At 39.3% G+C, this 17726-nt stretch overlaps 1 long non-coding RNA gene across 1 annotated transcript; it reads left to right on the forward strand.

Annotated features, from left to right (window-relative positions):
* Positions 1-7341: 7341 nt before the first annotated feature.
* Positions 7342-17706, forward strand: LOC125175738 (uncharacterized). Its single transcript, XR_007155948.1, has 3 exons — positions 7342-7732; positions 11088-11243; positions 15502-17706. It is a non-coding gene; the product is annotated as an uncharacterized LOC125175738 (long non-coding RNA).
* Positions 17707-17726: the final 20 nt, after the last annotated feature.

Consider the following 17726-nt stretch of genomic DNA (forward strand, 5'->3'; position numbering starts at 1 on the left):
AAAATAAGTAGGAAGATTGTAGAGCAGAGAAACGAAGAGCACAGGCCCTGAAGCCAGACTTTCTGGGGGGAAAATTCTGGTTACCATTTACCAGCTGTGGAATAGTGGGGAAATTTGCTCAGTGCCTCACTTTTCATATTGTTACAGTTTGAGAACTTCTATCCAATGATGCTTATAATAAACTTATCTATCTCTCTATCTCTCTTTTTTTTTTTCTAAACTACTTTTATTCTTCTTGGCCCTATCTTGTGTTTCTGATGGTTTCATGTTAATAACTCTTTGTGCATTTTGCTTACCCAGTCCTGTGTTCACCTCATTTCTCTTTACATGCATATCTCAATTAGCATTATCTTGCATAGTGATTAATCTTTATAAAGCTTGTTAACCAGAACCACATCTGTCTTATGAACCAGACCGTGCGGGTCTCAGTTTAAAGCACCATGGCTTCATTCCTTTCCTGTTGTTGCTCCGACCAATTGCCTCACATGCAATGGCTTAAAACTACATAAGTGTATTATCTTACAGTTCTGGAGGTAAGAAGTACAAAATAGTCTTGTGGGTCAGCATTCGATCTGGAAACTCTTGGAAAGAATCTGTTTCCTTGTCTTTTTCAGATTCTAGAGGCATCCTGAATTTCTTGGCTTGTGGCCCCATCCTCCACCTTCAAAGCTCATCACCCCAACCTCTACTTCTGTCCTCTCTTTGATCTTAATCTTCTTGATTCCCTCTTAGACAGACCCCCATGATTAGATAGGCCCATCTGGATAATCCAGGGTAATTTCCCATCTTAAAATCCTTAATTTAGTCACATCCACAAGGTCCTTTTTGCCACACAGGCTAACATAGGTTTGGGGCTCTAGGATGTGGACATCTTTGGGAGGCCATTATTCAGTTTCCACAATGGTCAAACCATTTGTTTTAACTACCTAAGGTAGTCTTTGTTACTTTCTTTCCCTCAGGGAAGACTTATATTCACAGAAAATGATTCGCTTTCCAAAGGAATGAAAAACAAAAAACAGTATTATCCCAGTGACTAATGTGCTTGCTAGATATTAAAATTTAACTTTGTTATGCTCTGGCAGGTAAATATCAGGAGAATGTGGGTTATGCTCTGTGTCTGGCTGTGCCTACACTTGAATAATACCACCTAATCTCCAGATAATAAAGACATCAATCAATGAGCATGTAATTACATATATAATAAATTCAGCATGCGGAAATTCCTCTACATAAGGATTACATCACAATGGCTCTAATAGCCTTTATTCATTTAGCTCAAACAAATCCTCAGGGCTAAATGAGATGGGCCTGTGTCTTTTTGCTTTAACCTATTTACTATATATAGTCCTACCTCTTAGGAACATTTTTTAGGAAATGTGACTGCCCTAGGAGACCCAGAATGGGATAATCTCCACACATTTCCCATTTGTGACATATATTCATCTTTATATTTTAGAGCATCTTTTGGCTGAGGTATCAAAAAAGAGAAATATAATTAACTCCTTCCTAAATTTATCTCTGCTTCAGCTAAGACTAAGCTTCTGCTTTATTCCTACTATTCAGTAAAGCTCCAGAAGATTCCTTAGAGCATTGATCTGACCCAGCACTAGATGTATATCTGGTGGCCTTCAGAGAATTTAGTATCATACATAAAGGGTCTAACAAGTTATTAAAATATAGACTGTGGACACAGAATCGCCTCTTGCTCATTTATCCTCTTTGGGGCCTATTTGTTGCCCAAACAGAAAACTTCTTTCTGAATTTGTGGAGACACATTTTTTTTTAAATTTATATTCTTATATATGGAAGCCAATTGCATGGAGTATGATGCGACATTCTGGATAATAAACTGGTTCTGAGCATGGGGTTTGGACGTGCATTTAGGATATAATAGAATAGCAGGAAATGGATGTATTGGGAAAGGCGTGGGCCTTGTTCATGACAGGGACTGCCATTCTGACCCATGACTTACATGTGAAGCAAGTCCAAGGAGGTCATAGCAACAATTTTTTGAAGTCAAAAATGACTTTTTAGGGGCATCTGGGTGGCTCATTTAAGCATCTGACTTCAGCTCAGGTCATGATCTCGCGGTTTGTGGGTTTGAGTCCCGCATCAGACTCTGGGCTGACAGCTCAGAGCCAGCAACCTGCTTTGGATTCTGTGACTCCCTCTCTCTCTCTGCCCCTCCCCTGCTCGCATTCTGTCTCTCTCTTAGAGATAAATAAACATTAAAAAAATTTTTTTTGAAGGCATTTAAAACTAACACATGAAGGGAAGCAGCAAAATACCTCTTTGCACCAATCCTTTTCTCTCATCCACGTGCAAAGAGCTAAATAGAGACTTTAACAATTACTAAGATAATTCAGTTGCAAAACTTGATAATCAAACATGTTTTAAAGAATTGAACTTACAGATACAGAGAATATATTTGGTGGCTGCCAGAGGTGGGGTATGGGGTGAGTGAAGGGGGTCAAAAGGTATAAACTTCCAGCTGTAACACAAATGATGGGATGAAACGTACAGCATGGTGACTTTAGTTAGCAAAACTGCTGTGTATGTTTGAAAGTTACTAAGAGCAGATAACTAAAAGTTATCAACACAAGAAAAATAGTTTGTAACTGTATGTGGTCATGGATATTAATCAGACTTCCTGTGCTGATTATTTCACAGCATATGTAAATATTGATCTATGTTGGACACCTGAAATTAATATGTCAATTATATCTCAATTAAAAATAATAGCAAAGGAGGTTTTGATTTTTTTTCTGATCTTTTCTATTCAAAAAAATTGTCCTCAGGTTTGAGGTCTGGGCAGTACTGTAAGAAGAATGATATGGGATACTTGTTAAAAATGCAGATTCCTGGCTCATGACACACATATACATCTGGAGGCAGGTTTGGGGAATCCTCAGTTGTTCTGATATAAATTGACATTTGACACTTCCTGATTTAGGGGAAGGTGTAGGATTGTAAAGGTAGAGAAGTGAGTTTGAATTTTTTAAAATTAAATGACAATTTCCTCATTTGTAGTTTCAATGAAATATTTGTGACACTCCTACAGCAAACACAGTGGTTAAGTAATGGTATTGTTTCCACGTTAGACAAAATCTTCAATGGCCACAATTTGTGTCAGCACCAAAAATTGCTTTCCCACTTTGAAATGGCCTCACTAATTATGAACATATCAAGTCAATCTGCTTGTGTCTACTGAATGTGCACCCTATAGGAGGTATGTGATAACCACTGTGGGAATTATAAAAAAAGATAATTTTAAATGCCCTTTGTTATAATTCATTATTGCTAATACAGTACTACCAACAATGCTAATAATGATATTAATAATGATATCTATTTGCCTATGGGCTAATCATTTGCTATCTTTGTCTTATTTAGTTCTTACAAACCCAAAGGTAGGTACTATTAACATCAACACTTAATGATTAAATTAAATCTAAAGGATTGTAACTAAACTTGTAAATGTCACATAAGTGGTAATTCATGGAGCTGGTATTTATTTATTTTTATTTTTTATATTTTAATTTATGTTTTCATGGAGCTGATATTTAAATCTAAGTATGTCTAACTCTAGATTCCACAATCTTAACCAGGGTGTTATATTATTTCCAGATAAATTTCCACTTTAAGGATTGCCTGAGACATACTAAGGCTCTCTCCTTGACTGAGGCAGTCTTAGGAACAGAGTCCTTGGGGTCAAACAATGAGTACTCTAAGCAGCCTGAGGCCACAAACTTTGGAACCTAGAACCACATATTTGATAGTCATAAGGCCAAATCTATAGCTATGATTAAATTGTAATCAATCAAGTTGAAATCTTGGGGAAAGGGTGAAAAAATAGCAAAAAATGAGAACAGATGTGATAAAAATAAATATCAGAGAAGGAGTAAAAGGTGAGGACTGGGTTGGAGCTCAGGACTCAGGTCAAAGACTGTGGTCTGGGAGCAACCATGGAAGAGAATGTAGAGGACTCGCACTGGGCTAGACTGTGTGCCCTTCCCTGTGCCCCCCAACTGGGAAATCTTGCACTTCAGAGTTATTACAGGAGGATGTTTCCATCCGGGTGGTTACTGATTCTCACTCTGCTTGCCTGGGTGGGGGATGGGAAAAGAGAGAGATTTTGAAAACCCTGATGATTATCTTTAGAGTTAAACTGTATCCTTCCTTCTCATTGAAAACCTTCCTTCTTTTATGATGATCCACAAAGCATTGATGTCTGCAGTTTGGAGGGCTGTCTCTGTATAACTGGTGTTAGGAACAAGCCAGTTTGGAGCATTTTTATTAAGTATAGCATGAAGGTGGAGAATCTATTTTTCTGTACAGAAGTGATTGAACTGTGCGGAAAACAGAGCCCAGTTCAATCAGGCAGTGTTTGAAAAGTGAAGGCAATTAGCAAACTGGCCATTGTTCACACTACTAACAAATGTGTTTGTTATTCAGGACACTATCCAGAGATGAAAGTTAAAATAGCTTTGTGGCTTTTTCAGGGAAAATGCTAAGCTGTTAGAAGTGAGAGCTAAGTGTTCTGGGCATGGAGTCTGCTTCAAGAGCTTGGTTCAAGGCACACCTTAGATCATTGGCGAGCGTCAGGTTGATCTGAAAAGAAAAAAAATTACCTGAAATGAAGAGGGATAAAATTAGTTTTTCCTGGGTTGTATAAATAGGTCAAAACAGGCAAAAAGGATGTAATATTGTGAAGGCACATATCCACGTAAAGAAAAATAAAGATGTATGGAGCAAATACCCAATAACCCATTCTAAATTACTTGCCACTTTTGTATAAAGAGTTAGGAATTTGTCTCCACTATCTTAAATTTGTATGCAAACAGGTAGAAAAGCCAATAATGGATCAACAACAACCACAACGATGACAACAACAACATTGAACTTAAAAAGGGGAATTCATCTATTTTGTTCTCTCTCCACCACCCCCCCCCAACTTCTCCCCAGCTGTTGTGCATCTCACTGACTCTTGATTTAGATTTCTTTGACTCCAGGAAGGCTTCTGGACACTTTAAGCATAGATAGGTTCTTTCCTCATTTATAATTCATAGAAATATGAATGTATGTTTGAGTATACATATTACAGAATATGCATTATTATATACTATTATTTTATGTAAGTATCAGTTGGGCTTATCTCCCACTAGACTATGTGGGGCCAGGTGGCCTCTGGGGTTCTGTCAGTGAGTTTGGGTCTGTTTGTTGACTCTTACACTTTTTAATACCCTGTACAGAACCCAGAACTTAAGAGATGTTCCAGAAATATCTGACGAATACCAGAATGAAAGCAGATTATCTCCCTCTTTCATCAACAGAAGAAAATACGATTAAGAAGTCAGGTGCTTTGTCTGAAGACAGCAGGAAAGACAGAAAAAATAAAGGAATGTACATAGACATTCTTAGGAAAGAGTAAAAGAGAAACGACTCGAAAGAAAAGGTGTTGGTGCAATTAACTCTCTTCAACTTCTATTTCCCATTCTATGAAACTGGCCAGTGTACTCACTGGCATTCGCTGCCTCCAGTCCTGCCACCCCACATATTACCCTGGTTCTAGGGAACAGTCTCCAGGGAGGCTCTGTCCTCACTGAGCCAGCCATTCTTCGACAAGAAGGGGCTGTGAGAGAAACTTTCCAGGGCTCCTCAGGCTGCTGACATCTGAGACACAGGTTGCCATCCAGCAATGCTATTCCCCTCCTGGAGCTCTGGGGTTTAAAAATGTGTTCTACATTTCAGGCAGGTTGGCTTGAAGTTACGTTTAAATATATCCACACTAATGTCTAAAAATAGCATTCATCTAAAGCTGGACAATATTGGAATGAGTGAAAAGAAGTAGAAACATGAAAATCAAGAGCAAATAATGTCTTGAGGGCATCAAATTATAGAACTGGTATCTGGGCCTCGGCTTTCCTGTTTGGCCGTGTGACTTTATCTAGGAATTGACATTCACATTTAGTTTTACAGGGTTTTGAAACCATTACAGCTTTCTTCTCTCTTTTTAGAATCTACTGCCAATGATGGGGCGCCTGGGTGGCGCAGTCGGTTAAGTGTCCGACTTCAGCCAGGTCACGATCTTGCGGTCTGTGAGTTCGAGCCCTGCGTCAGGCTCTGGGCTGATGGCTCAGAGCCTGGAACCTGTTTCCGATTCTGTGTCTCCCTCTCTCTCTGCCCCTCCCCTGTTCATGCTCTGTCTCTCTCTGTCCCAAAAATAAATAAACGTTGAAAAAAAAAATTAAAAAAAAAAAAAAAGAATCTACCGCCAATGAATTAAGTGACTAGAAAACTTGGTCTCTCTGTTAGAGAAAAAATGTAAATTGTTGGCTTTGTGGCAGTTTTTAAAACTGTCCACAGAGTATTTTGACTCTTGTCTCATTGAGAATCAGGATCTGTGTTCCCTCTCCTTCACTCTGGCAGGCTGTGGCTGCCCCCGCCAATGAAGCAGGGTTTCTCAACCTTGACACCATTGGCACTTGGGGTGACAGCTTCTTTACTCTTGGGGGCTATCGTAACAGACAGGATCGTGCACTGTAGAATGTTTGGCGGCAGCTGGGGCTTGAGGCACCAGATGCCTCTGGTCTTGTCCCCTACCACTCCCAACTTGTACAAACCAAAACGTCCTGTGGGGGGCAAAATTGCCCCTGACTGAGAGCCACTGCAATAGGGTATAGTGGAAATGAGGTTACAGGATGTCTAAAGATAGATCGTAAAAGGCCACTCAGCATTCTGGTTCTCTTGGGACACTTGTTCTGGGAGAAACCAATTGCTATGGAAACCTTACTGCCCTGAAACTGCCATGCTGGAGAGGCAATATTCTGGGGGACCATTCCAGCTGAGCCCAGGTGATAGTCTCCCCTGCGTCCTAGCCAAACTGTTAACCCACAAAACCTGCGAAATGACGAAATTGTTGTTTTACCCCACTCTGGGAAGGGCAGTGCATTAATACAGCAATGGCAATTGAAAGAGAGTTATGGGGAAAAGGAAAAGAATACACAGTCAACTGCAGAGCCAGCTTTGACTTGCATCACATGTGTAGCTTATCAAATGAGGAACAGATACACCAGTACCCACAGACACGGATTCTGCGCCCTCGGTTATGTGGGTGTGTACTTGTGGTATGCTGAGAAAATAAGAATTGGCATCCGAAACTTGTTCTATTCCCTTTTTTTCCCTCTCTCAAGAGAAAATATTTTAAAGATGTAAGAGTTAAAGAAAACATCTGGTTTATGGGAAAATCGTAAGAACATGTTCTCCCCTCCCCCACTTCCTACTATTCCCTCAGTGGAGCATTAGCAGAGTCTCAGACCTTAGCAACAGAATCAATAACAACAGGCTAACATAATTACACTGTAGAGGGCAGATTGTGTCGGCTATTACTTTATTAAGAAAGAACAACATGTGTGAAAGAACAGCATCCTGCAAGGACGGAAGACTCGAGAGAATGCAGGAAAGAGGGCAAGGCGGTTCACAAATATGCTGAATTGAAAGAATCAGGATCACACCCTGAAATAGCAGGAAAATGAATGTTTGCTTTCTCTGGCTTATTATTTGCTTAGTGATACTTCAGCGTTTCTAAAAGATAAATGCCTTGGCTGTTGTTCTATCAGTCTCTCTGCTTTATTTAATTTTACAAAGAGGAATGCTCAGATGTTAAAATATTTGTTCTCTTTTCACTTAGGATTTGCTTCATTTTCTACTCAAAATGGAATGACCCTCCGAGGTAAGATTTCAAGCACAGAGATTACTTCGTGTTCATCTGGCGCTGTGATAAGTTCCTGGCATATTTTCACTATTTTACAAAACACCCCTGGGAGGTGTTTTGAAAGGAAATGATTTGTCCCCTTTCTCCTTGCTCGAGAAGGTCAAGATAAAATATTTAGAACCTCAAACCTTCCATACTAGCCCATTTTCCCTTCCGTTTTTTTCAACACCAAAGGTGAAGAAGCAATTCATATTGGGAGTGGACTGGTCATTTGCCCGTTTGCCCTCAAACCCTTTTCCTTGCTTTCCCCTGCTTTCCCTGCTGCTGTAGGGGCTGCACCCACCACGCCGCCTCTCCTGGACTCCTCTGCCCCCTGCTTCCACTACACTCAGCCACCAGGAGACACGGGAAGGACTGAGGTGGGGGGAGAAGGGAGACACAGCCATCCCTGCATGGTCCCAATCTCTCCAGACAACTCTAGTCTTGGAAGAGGTTTTAATCTAGCTCTGCTACAACATCTCCTCTGACTGTCCTTCCAGGCCTGGGGCAGGGAGTAGCTAATAGGTCCAGTATTAAATTTCATCTGCAGGACAACATGGCATAGGTTCTGTGTTTTTCTCCCCAGGCTCACTAATACCGGGAGAATCTCATTCCAAATGAAGTCCGGCTTGAGACGTAGATATTATATGTTGTGTTTTGAGAGAATGTAAAAAAAAGAAAAGCTTTGTGGGTTTTTAAAACTGTTTATTTATTTACTTTGAGAGAGAGAAGGAGAGAGAGCTTGACCAGGGGAGGAACAGAGAGAGGGAGAGGGAGAGAGAGAATCCCAAGCAGTCTCCTCACTCAGTGGCTCAGTGTGGAGCCTGACTTGGGTCTCCATCCCATGAACTGTGAGATCACGACCTGAGCCTAAATCAAGTCTCTTGCTTAACCAATTGAGCCACCCAGGGGCCCCAAGAAAACCTTTGTATTATCTCTTTGAGTTTATTCATTGAGTTTACAATTTAGGTCAGAATGCTTTTTAGAGTAACATAAATTAAAATTCTAGAGAAAGCCAAACTAATGCACAGTGACAGAGAATAGATTGGTGGTTGTCGTGACCCAGGGATAGGACAGATGAACTGCAACGTGCAGGCTGGGAACTTCTTCGCACGATAGAGATATTCCAAATCATGATTTTTGTGATAGCTCCATAGGTGTGTATATTAGTCAAAATTCATCAAGCTGTACACATAAAATGGGGCATTTTATTGTATGCAAATTATACTGGGGCGAGTAGCAACCAATATTCCCCAAATCTTGTCTGCATCATTTATTTCTACGGTCCTTTCTCCATTTATTATTAATTTGGACACTCCTGTGAGGAAAAGCTGTGTCTTCTCCCATATTTATTTATTTGTTTCATTATCTGTCTACCATTACGGACTCATGGATGTTTATTCACGGATTAAAATCCAGATTTGTTCCTAAAATTTTGTTGTCAATATTTTCCCAGTTGGGGCCATTAAGGCCTCCTTCAAGTGGGCTCCTGTGTGCTATTATCAAGACTCCACTGACTTTCTGAGCATATTGGCACCACACGATGTCACTGGGTCACTTGATACTTACGAGGCTCCACCCCTAGGATTAATCACTCTTGAAGGAGCTCTGGTTCTTTTTATTTGAATGTAGTGTTTAGAGCCAGTATCTGGGTGTTAGGTATTCTCATTGTTATTGGGGAGTCATTGCTCTGACCTTCAGGCAGACAGAGCTAGATTTTTTATGTATGTATACCTAATCCATATGTACATATTATATATTATGAATCTATATGAACATACATTAAAAATCTATATGGACATACATTAATACTGCTATCTCTGATTCTAAGTTTATACCATGAGGTTTATTTTTTTTAATCCTTTTTTAAAAAATTTATTTATTTTTGAGAGATAGAGCACAAACAGGGGAGGAACAGAGAGAAAGGGAGACACAGAATCCAAAGCAAGTTCCAGGCTCTGAGCTGTCAGCACAGAGCCCAATGCAGGGCTCGAACTCACAAACCGTGAGATCATGACCTGAGCCAAAGTCGGATGCTTAACTGACTTGAGCCACCCATGCACCCCCCGTAGGGTTTATGTTAGCTTCCCTTTTTCCTTATTTATAAATTCTTTTTCTGACATTAAGAAACCCTGGCTCTCATTATCTATGATCTATTCACTTTTTTTCCCCACTATAATCATGAAGTAATTTCAGAATTGCTAGACATTACTGCTGTTTAAAAACAAAAGCAAAAACTTAGTTCCTGACTAGGTTATAATTTTTATGTACAGTTATTTTTGTCTTTAGCCTTACAGTATCATCAAGGTATAGGTTTCCATAGCTACTTTGGATGGTTCTTTTCTTCCCATGCCCTTAGGTGTGGGTATGTTATTTGTTTGTAATATACTCAGGTTCATTTGCTAGTGTTTGCACTCCACTCTGAGTTACCCACATGTCCTGATTGCTTTTAATTATGTGTTTAATTTGGGGGTATGTAAAGGATAAATGAAACATTACTATGGTCTTAAGAGTCTAAGTTCTACCAAAAGTTATGTTCAAGGAAGCGTAACTCCTTCTTCAACCCTGATACCCTATTCCGTCATCTCTTTATTCCCAAACTTTTCACACAAACTCCTCTCGCTAACCATTTTCTTAGTCTCCAGTTTATCTTCCCAAAATTCCTTCAGAAATGTAGCAAACAGAAAATCACTGCTAGACAAATGAGGAGATACGGGTGTATTATCTTGCATGCCTTTCTTACATAAAGTGTTAACATACTGCAGACAATTTTTGAAGGTTTAGCATTTTTTTCTCTTGAAGCTATGTCTTGGAAATCCCTCGCTATTAGTTCAAAGAGATTTCCCTCGTCTTTACATTTTTTCATACCCGCATAATGTTCCATCAGGTTATGCCTGGAATTTTTTATTGACCTTGAGCTGCTGTAAAACTTATGTTATTAGAGCTGGATACTTTTGTATTCCTATATATATATATATATATATATATATATATATATATATATATCTGTAAGCTTTGTACTGAGATTGCAATGAAGTTCCTTGGAAACAGTCTGATCTTTTAGAGTCTGGCTCTCAAGTTTTGCTGGGCAGGAAGATGAAAGGCACTAGTGGGGCAAGACCCATTGGCCATCTACCCAAAGCCCCAGGAATCAGGAACGTTTCCACTCTGGCCAGTGGGAAATGGCACAGTTTCTAGACCTGTGTGAGTGCTGGGAACTACTACCTCTAATTCTTTGTGTGACTCTTTCCTGGCTTCTGGTAGTTTCCTCGCATGCACTGAGCAGTATTCTATTATATACCCTGCATAAATCCTATGTTCTCTCTTTATGCAGTTGTCTCCACTCCAGTAGGCTGTCCAGTAAATTCTGTCTGCCATGGTTCTTCTGGACGTCTAACTCCGTCTCCTTAACTCAGGGAGTCCTTTCCCTGGGCTCCCTGCAACCCGCCCCGTCTCTTCAGTACAGCCTGGAAACGCTCTTCTGACGACAGTAAGATGAAGCCATTATGACTCATCTCATTTTCTTCTGTCTCTCGGGGATCACCGCCCTTCTTTATCTGATTTCAAATATCTTGAACACTTTGGTTTTATGTACTTTGTCGTTTTAAAAAAAATTGTTTCGGGAGGAAGGGTAAATCTGGTCTGTCTCATTCTGCTAAAAGTGGATGTCTTTGCTGTTGTAAATAAAATTTATTTCTCAATTTCAATCTCCACTTGTTCACTGCTAATATATAAAAGCACAGTAGGTTTTTGTGAGTTGACTATTTATTTTGCAAAATAGCGAAATAGTTATAGTAGCTTCCTTTTGGTAGATCATGTTAGGGCTTTTTCTATGATCATGTTGTCAGTGAATAAAGACAGTTTTACTTCATCCTTTTATTTATTTTTGTCGCCTTATCTATGATCTGTAGCACAATGATGAATAGAAATGGAAAGTGGATATCCTTGCCTTGTTCTTGATTTTAGGAATAAAGCATTCAGGATTTCACCTTCAAGGATGATGCTATCTGTAGTTTCTTTGTTAGATCTTATCAGGTTGAGCTTCTAATTGTAGTTTTTTTTCTGAGTTTTTATCATGAATAGGGGATGAATTTTGCTAAATACTTCTCAGTCCTCTTTTAAGATAATCATGAGTCTTCTTTCTTTTTCTGTTAATTTGGTGATTTACACTAATTGAAAGTTTTATAATAGCTTTATTGAGATATAATTCACACGCCATTAAAGTTCATCATTTTTAAGTATACAATTCAGTGATTTTTAGTGTATTCATTAGGTTTTGCAACCATTACCAATATCTAATTTCAGAACATTTTCTATTAATTGATTTTTGAATGTTAATCCAATTTTGCATTCCTGACAAAAATTCACTTGGCCATGATGCATTATCCTATTTATAAATGGATTCAATTTGTTAATATTTTCTTAGGGATATTTGAATTTATGTTCTTGAGGGACATTAGTCTGGCTTTCTTTTCTTTTAATGTATTTCCTGGATATGGTATCTGAGCTATTCTGACCTTGTAAAATGAGTTTGGATATGTTTTTTCCTCCTCTATTTTCTGGAGGAGTTTGTATGGAATTTATATAATTTTCTCTTAACACTTTGATAGAATTCACCAGTGAAGTAAATCATCAGACCCTGGAATTTCTTTGTGTGAACACTTTAATTACAAATTCCATTTCTTTAATAGATATGAAGCTATTCACATATTCTATTTTTTCTTGTGACAGTTGTGATTATTTGTATGGCTGGAGGAATTTGTAATTTTTTCATTTAGGTTGTCAAATATATTGTCACTGAATAATTCCCAATTGCCTTAGTTATTTGATATTGTGTTTCTTAAAATGTCCTCAAACGTAGGGGCTGAAAGCAGCAAAAAATATATTTTTATACTGCTAACAGTGTCTGTGATCCAGGAATTCAGGAGTAGCTTGACCGGTCCTGGTTCAGAGTTTTTCATCAGCTTGTGGTTAGAAGTCCCTCATGCTGCAGTTAACCGAGAGTGTGACTGGGGTCAGCGGATCTGTTTCAACATAGCCCAACCACATGACCCGCAAGTTGGTGCTGGGTTTTGGTGGCCCGAGGGTGGGGGAGGTCTCAGTTTCCCCAACACGGCAGGCTTCTCTTAATGAGGTCTAAGAGACTAAGGTGGAGGCTCCAATGCTTTCCTGATCTAGCCTTAGAGGTCAAACCCTGTTACCTCCACAGTCTGCTAGTTGTCACACAGGGGAGCCGTGATCGACTATTTTGTTGTCTTTTCCAAAAGAGTGTTAGACTTTGTTCTCAAAGGAAATTAAATGACTTCAGAATCAGTCTGATCCTTCTGAAGCTTGTTTTCAAGTTTTGTGATGTTGCTATAGTGAGTCTAAGGTTGTGGCTAACGGGTAGAAGCTATGAGCCACATTCGGCTATTTAAATTTGTTAATACGGGGCACCTGGGTGGCTCAGTCGGTTAAGCATCCAACTTCAGCTCAGGTCATGATCTCACAGCTCGTGAGTTCAAGCCCCAAGTTGGGCTCTGTGCTGACAGCTCAGAGCCTGGAGCCTGCTTCAGATTCTGTGTCTCCCTCTCTCTCTCTGCCCCAACCCACTCGCATTCTATCTCTCTCTCTCAAAAATGAACGTTAAAAAATAAATAAATAAATAAATAAATAATAAATAAATAAATTTGTTAATACTAAATATGATTAAAAGTTAATTTCCTTAGTCACACGAGCCACATTTTGAGTACTCAAGGAGCCACCAATGTCTTTTGGCAAGTGCTTTGAGCAACACAAATGCAACCCATTTCCATAAATGTAGCAAGTTCTACAGGACAGAGCTGGCCTCAAGTAGCCTTTACTCTAGGACTGGTTTAGTCCTATTACTATACCGTTTACTCTTCTTCGGTCTCCACGGAATGCCCCGGCTTCAACCTTCACTAAGGACCCTCCCCACTGGTTTCGCAGAATTGCAGACTTCTGCCAGCTCTGTGAGATCTCCAGAGAAGCGTCAGTTTCCAGATCTCCAATCATTTTTGCCCAGCTTCATAGATTTTCGCCGTATATTATGTGGCTTAGAATTCAGCAACGCATTCAAGACCCCTATGTAGACCTCTGGAGCTATTTCTCTGCACGGCTTCCTCCTTTCCATTCTGCTCCGCAGATCCCAGCTGCCCCAGCCTCCCCCATCTCCGTTTCCTTAGCTCAGTCCAAATGCCGTAATATACTTGGATTGCCCTCCCTGCACGGTGGTCTGGAATATGCTATGAGGCAGAGAGCTGTGGTAATTCTAGGGCTCCCATCATTAGTCTCTTTGTCTCAAGGAGAATGTCCTGCTTTTTCCTGTAGCCCAATGTTTAAAAGATGTTACATGTATTTTTTCCAGCTTTCTAGTTTTTATGGTGGTAGTCTGGTTCTGCTTGCTCCATAAGGGCTGGCAGCAAGTTCGTTCCCTTCCCTTTGAAGATATATATAGATATGTGTGTGTGTGTGTGTGTGTGTGTGTGTGTGTGTGTAATTTTACTCTATTATTTGGCATGTTGACATAATTATCCCTGATCTACTTCTCAACTCTCATGATTGTTACTATATAAAAACACTGCTTCATAAAAATATGCTGTTTTGTGACAATTGTTTTGGTTTTTTTGGGGTAGAGGTGCTTTCATTTTGTGTATGATTTTTTTGTTGTTGTTTATTTAAGTTTTTGAATTTATCAAACCTGCCAAACATGCCAACCTATGCCAAAACCCAATAAATATGAGGAAAAAGTCAGTGAAAACTTTCACCTTTATCTGTTCTTTCATTTACTCAGTCACCAACCCCCAAACAGGTAACTATTCTTATTAGTTACTAGTGTATCTTCTTAGAAATACTTTTTGCTTATTCAAGGCAATAAAAATATAGGGTCATATTTTTCTTTTCTTTTTTTAATTTTTTTTAAAAATTAAAAGAATTTTATGTTTATGTATTTTTGAGGGAGAGAGACAAAGACAGAGCACAAGCAGGGGAGGGGTAGAGAGAGGGAGACACAGAATGTGAAGCAGGCTCCAGGCTCCGAGCTGTCAGCACAGAGCCCAACACGGGGCTTGAACTTATGAACTATGAGATCATGGCCTGAGATGAAGTTGGGTGCTCAACCAACTGAGCCGCCCAGGTGTCCCCTATTTTTCTTGTTTAAATAGAATATCTTAAAGATCTTTCTGTAACAGACAATAATATGGAATGAGAGGCAGAAGCATTAAAATGTTCAGAAAAACCTACTTTTTAGTAATTTTTCTCCTAAGTTATCAAGTAATCCCTAAATGGGGAAAAAAATGGAATTTTAAAACTTGAAAGATTGTGATAGATTGAGAAAATAACATCTTTTAAACCCAAAAGACTATGATAAATTTGCAAATAGAATATGGCTTCTCCATTCCTCACACCTGTGTCCTGGTCAAGATGGTGGTGCTTCTGAATCATAAGAACATTCGGTAACCAAACCAGTAATAGAGGCGATTCATGCCCTAGTAACTGTATACTCTACTTTCTTCCAGATATATATTTCAGAAGTTCAATGTGTGGCAATGCCACACATCATTGCAAGTTAAAATTAGGGCAAAAGGAGAGAGGTAGAACATAAAATTGGAATTAAGATGTAGGTGGAGATAAGATGAAAAATGCACTCTGGAGTCATAAATCTGGCTTTGCGTATTCTGAAAACCACATTTAAGCGTTTTTGTTTTTTTTGTTTTTTTTTGTTTTTTTTTTTTTTTTTACCTCCTTAGGGTAAAGACAGACAACTGCCCAGGGAAAGGATAGCTGATTTTGGAACAAGGCTCTGACGGGGACTTTTCCTCAGGGTGCTTCATAAAGAAGACACTGGGAGGTCGTGCTCAACTTCGTTGGCAGCAGGTATCCTAAATCCACTCCTGTGGCCTTAGCAGGCATGGCTGCCCAGTGACCAGCCTGTGTTTAATCATCAGCCTGCTGAGGTGATTTATTTTGTATCTTGTATTTTTTATTTTATTTGTTTGCTTTCTGCTGAGTTCTGACCAGGCAGCGATCCATGTAACAAAAAGATGATAACATTATGAGAAGAGAACACGTGTAGAATGTCAGCGGTCACTCAACAAGAGCTGGAGATTTCTAAAAGACAGGGTGAGAATACGTGATGTTTAGAAACCACAAATGAGACCCCTCTTCAGGTGGAAGCATATTTCCAATCAATCTGAACTATGTGCTGTTGCATGGGAATAGACTTTTGACAAGTATGGGATGAGGTGATGAAGAAAATTTACTGTGCTTAGGGAAGGCAAATGATTGGTAAAGCATCTTATCTAGGGTAGTTAAAATACATACACACGCCACACTGTGATGAATTCAGCCTAGGCACAGGGGCATAATTGACATACCAGAGTCAACGAGGTGAAGAGTAGAATAGGGGAATCAATTGTGGCATATTCATACAATGGCATACAGCCACGTGCCATAACATGAGTTAATCTCACAAGCATGTTGAGACCAAGAAAGAAGCCAGACATAAAGGACTATAGATTTTTGAATTCCATTTATATGGAGTTCCAAACGAAGTAAAACTTAACAAGAGTATTAGAAACTAGGATCATGGTTAACTTTGGGGAGAAGGGTGGGTGTTTTGACTCATAAAAGACATAAGCAATATTTCTGGGGGTGTCAGTAATATTCTCTCTCTACATCTTAGTGATGGTAACATTGGCATTTTCTCTGAGAAATTCATTGTGTGATTCACTGAACTTCACAGTTACGTTCTGTGTACTTTTCTATATGTGTGTTTTATTAAAAAACCAGCAAGAAAACTTTATTTAAAATTTTGAATAGTGAAAAATATTTTAAAGCTCAGTTTTTAAAATCAAAACATGTTTATTTTTAAAATTAAAAGTGTATAGAATTATCCTACAGACAATGGAAAGCAATGTTAACTATTTAACTAGAATTTTGGAGAACATTCTGCAAACACTCCCTTCACCTAAATATATATGTATAAAATGAATAGAATGTCAACTATAAGTAGTTTCTGGCTATTAATGGAACGACTTCAGGTTAATGGTATAACTTAGTGTATTTTTTTAGTGTTATAATGGGGAACTAAATGTGTTTCAGAGAGTAAAACACTGAAAGATTCATTCGGGACCCTTGGTGAATGAAGGGGTTTGCTTTGTGTTCAGTTCTATATCTCCAGTTCTCAGAACAATGTTTACGACATAATAGGTGCCAGGTAAATAGCTGTTGAAAAAGAGTAAATGTGTATTTGAGTATTTTGCTCTCTGAGAGGAGAAGATGGTGACCATACTAGGGTGTGGCTGACAATCTTACTTCATGTCTATTAAATGCAGTGTTGCAATTGTAAATAAGTCTTAGCCTACTGGACATTTTTGTCATTCTCGTTGCCTTGGGAACAGAGATGAGGCAGAAGAAAACAACACTGGCCAAAGGCAAGGGTGTGGAACAGCCTGGCTCTGTGTGGGGAAGAGTGAGTAAGGAATTCCTTTTGGCTGAAGGGTAAGGTTTGGGGGGAAGGGAGGGAGTTAAGGATGGAAGACGGTAGAAATCGTAAAGTTAGGATAAGGCCACTGTGTGACATTCAACATCAAATGATAGCTCCACCCTTTTCATTTGCGCTCACACATGCCTGCATGCCATCATTCCGGCCCCTAATGACACAGTGAAGGCCAATGAGATGAACGGGCCCCATGGTAGTTTATGTTCAATTTTCCTGAAACCTGCAAAGCTTTTTCTAGAATGTATCTGGGTGTCTAGAGAACATCAAGATAACTGGGAGAAAAAGGATCTGATTGCTGCTGTGTGGCACTAAATGCTTGATTCACTCTTTCATTCATTCAAAATGGGTCTACTTTTCAATGAGTAAATGTCTGAAGGTTGCAGGCATCTCCAAGACTCAGTCTTACCTCTGGCCATCGCTCAAAACCACAAGACTTTTGGGGCACCTGGGTGGCTCAGTTGGTTAAGCATC

The sequence above is a fragment of the Prionailurus viverrinus genome, chromosome C2 (assembly GCF_022837055.1).
Source record: "Prionailurus viverrinus isolate Anna chromosome C2, UM_Priviv_1.0, whole genome shotgun sequence".
NCBI lineage: Eukaryota > Metazoa > Chordata > Mammalia > Carnivora > Felidae > Prionailurus > Prionailurus viverrinus.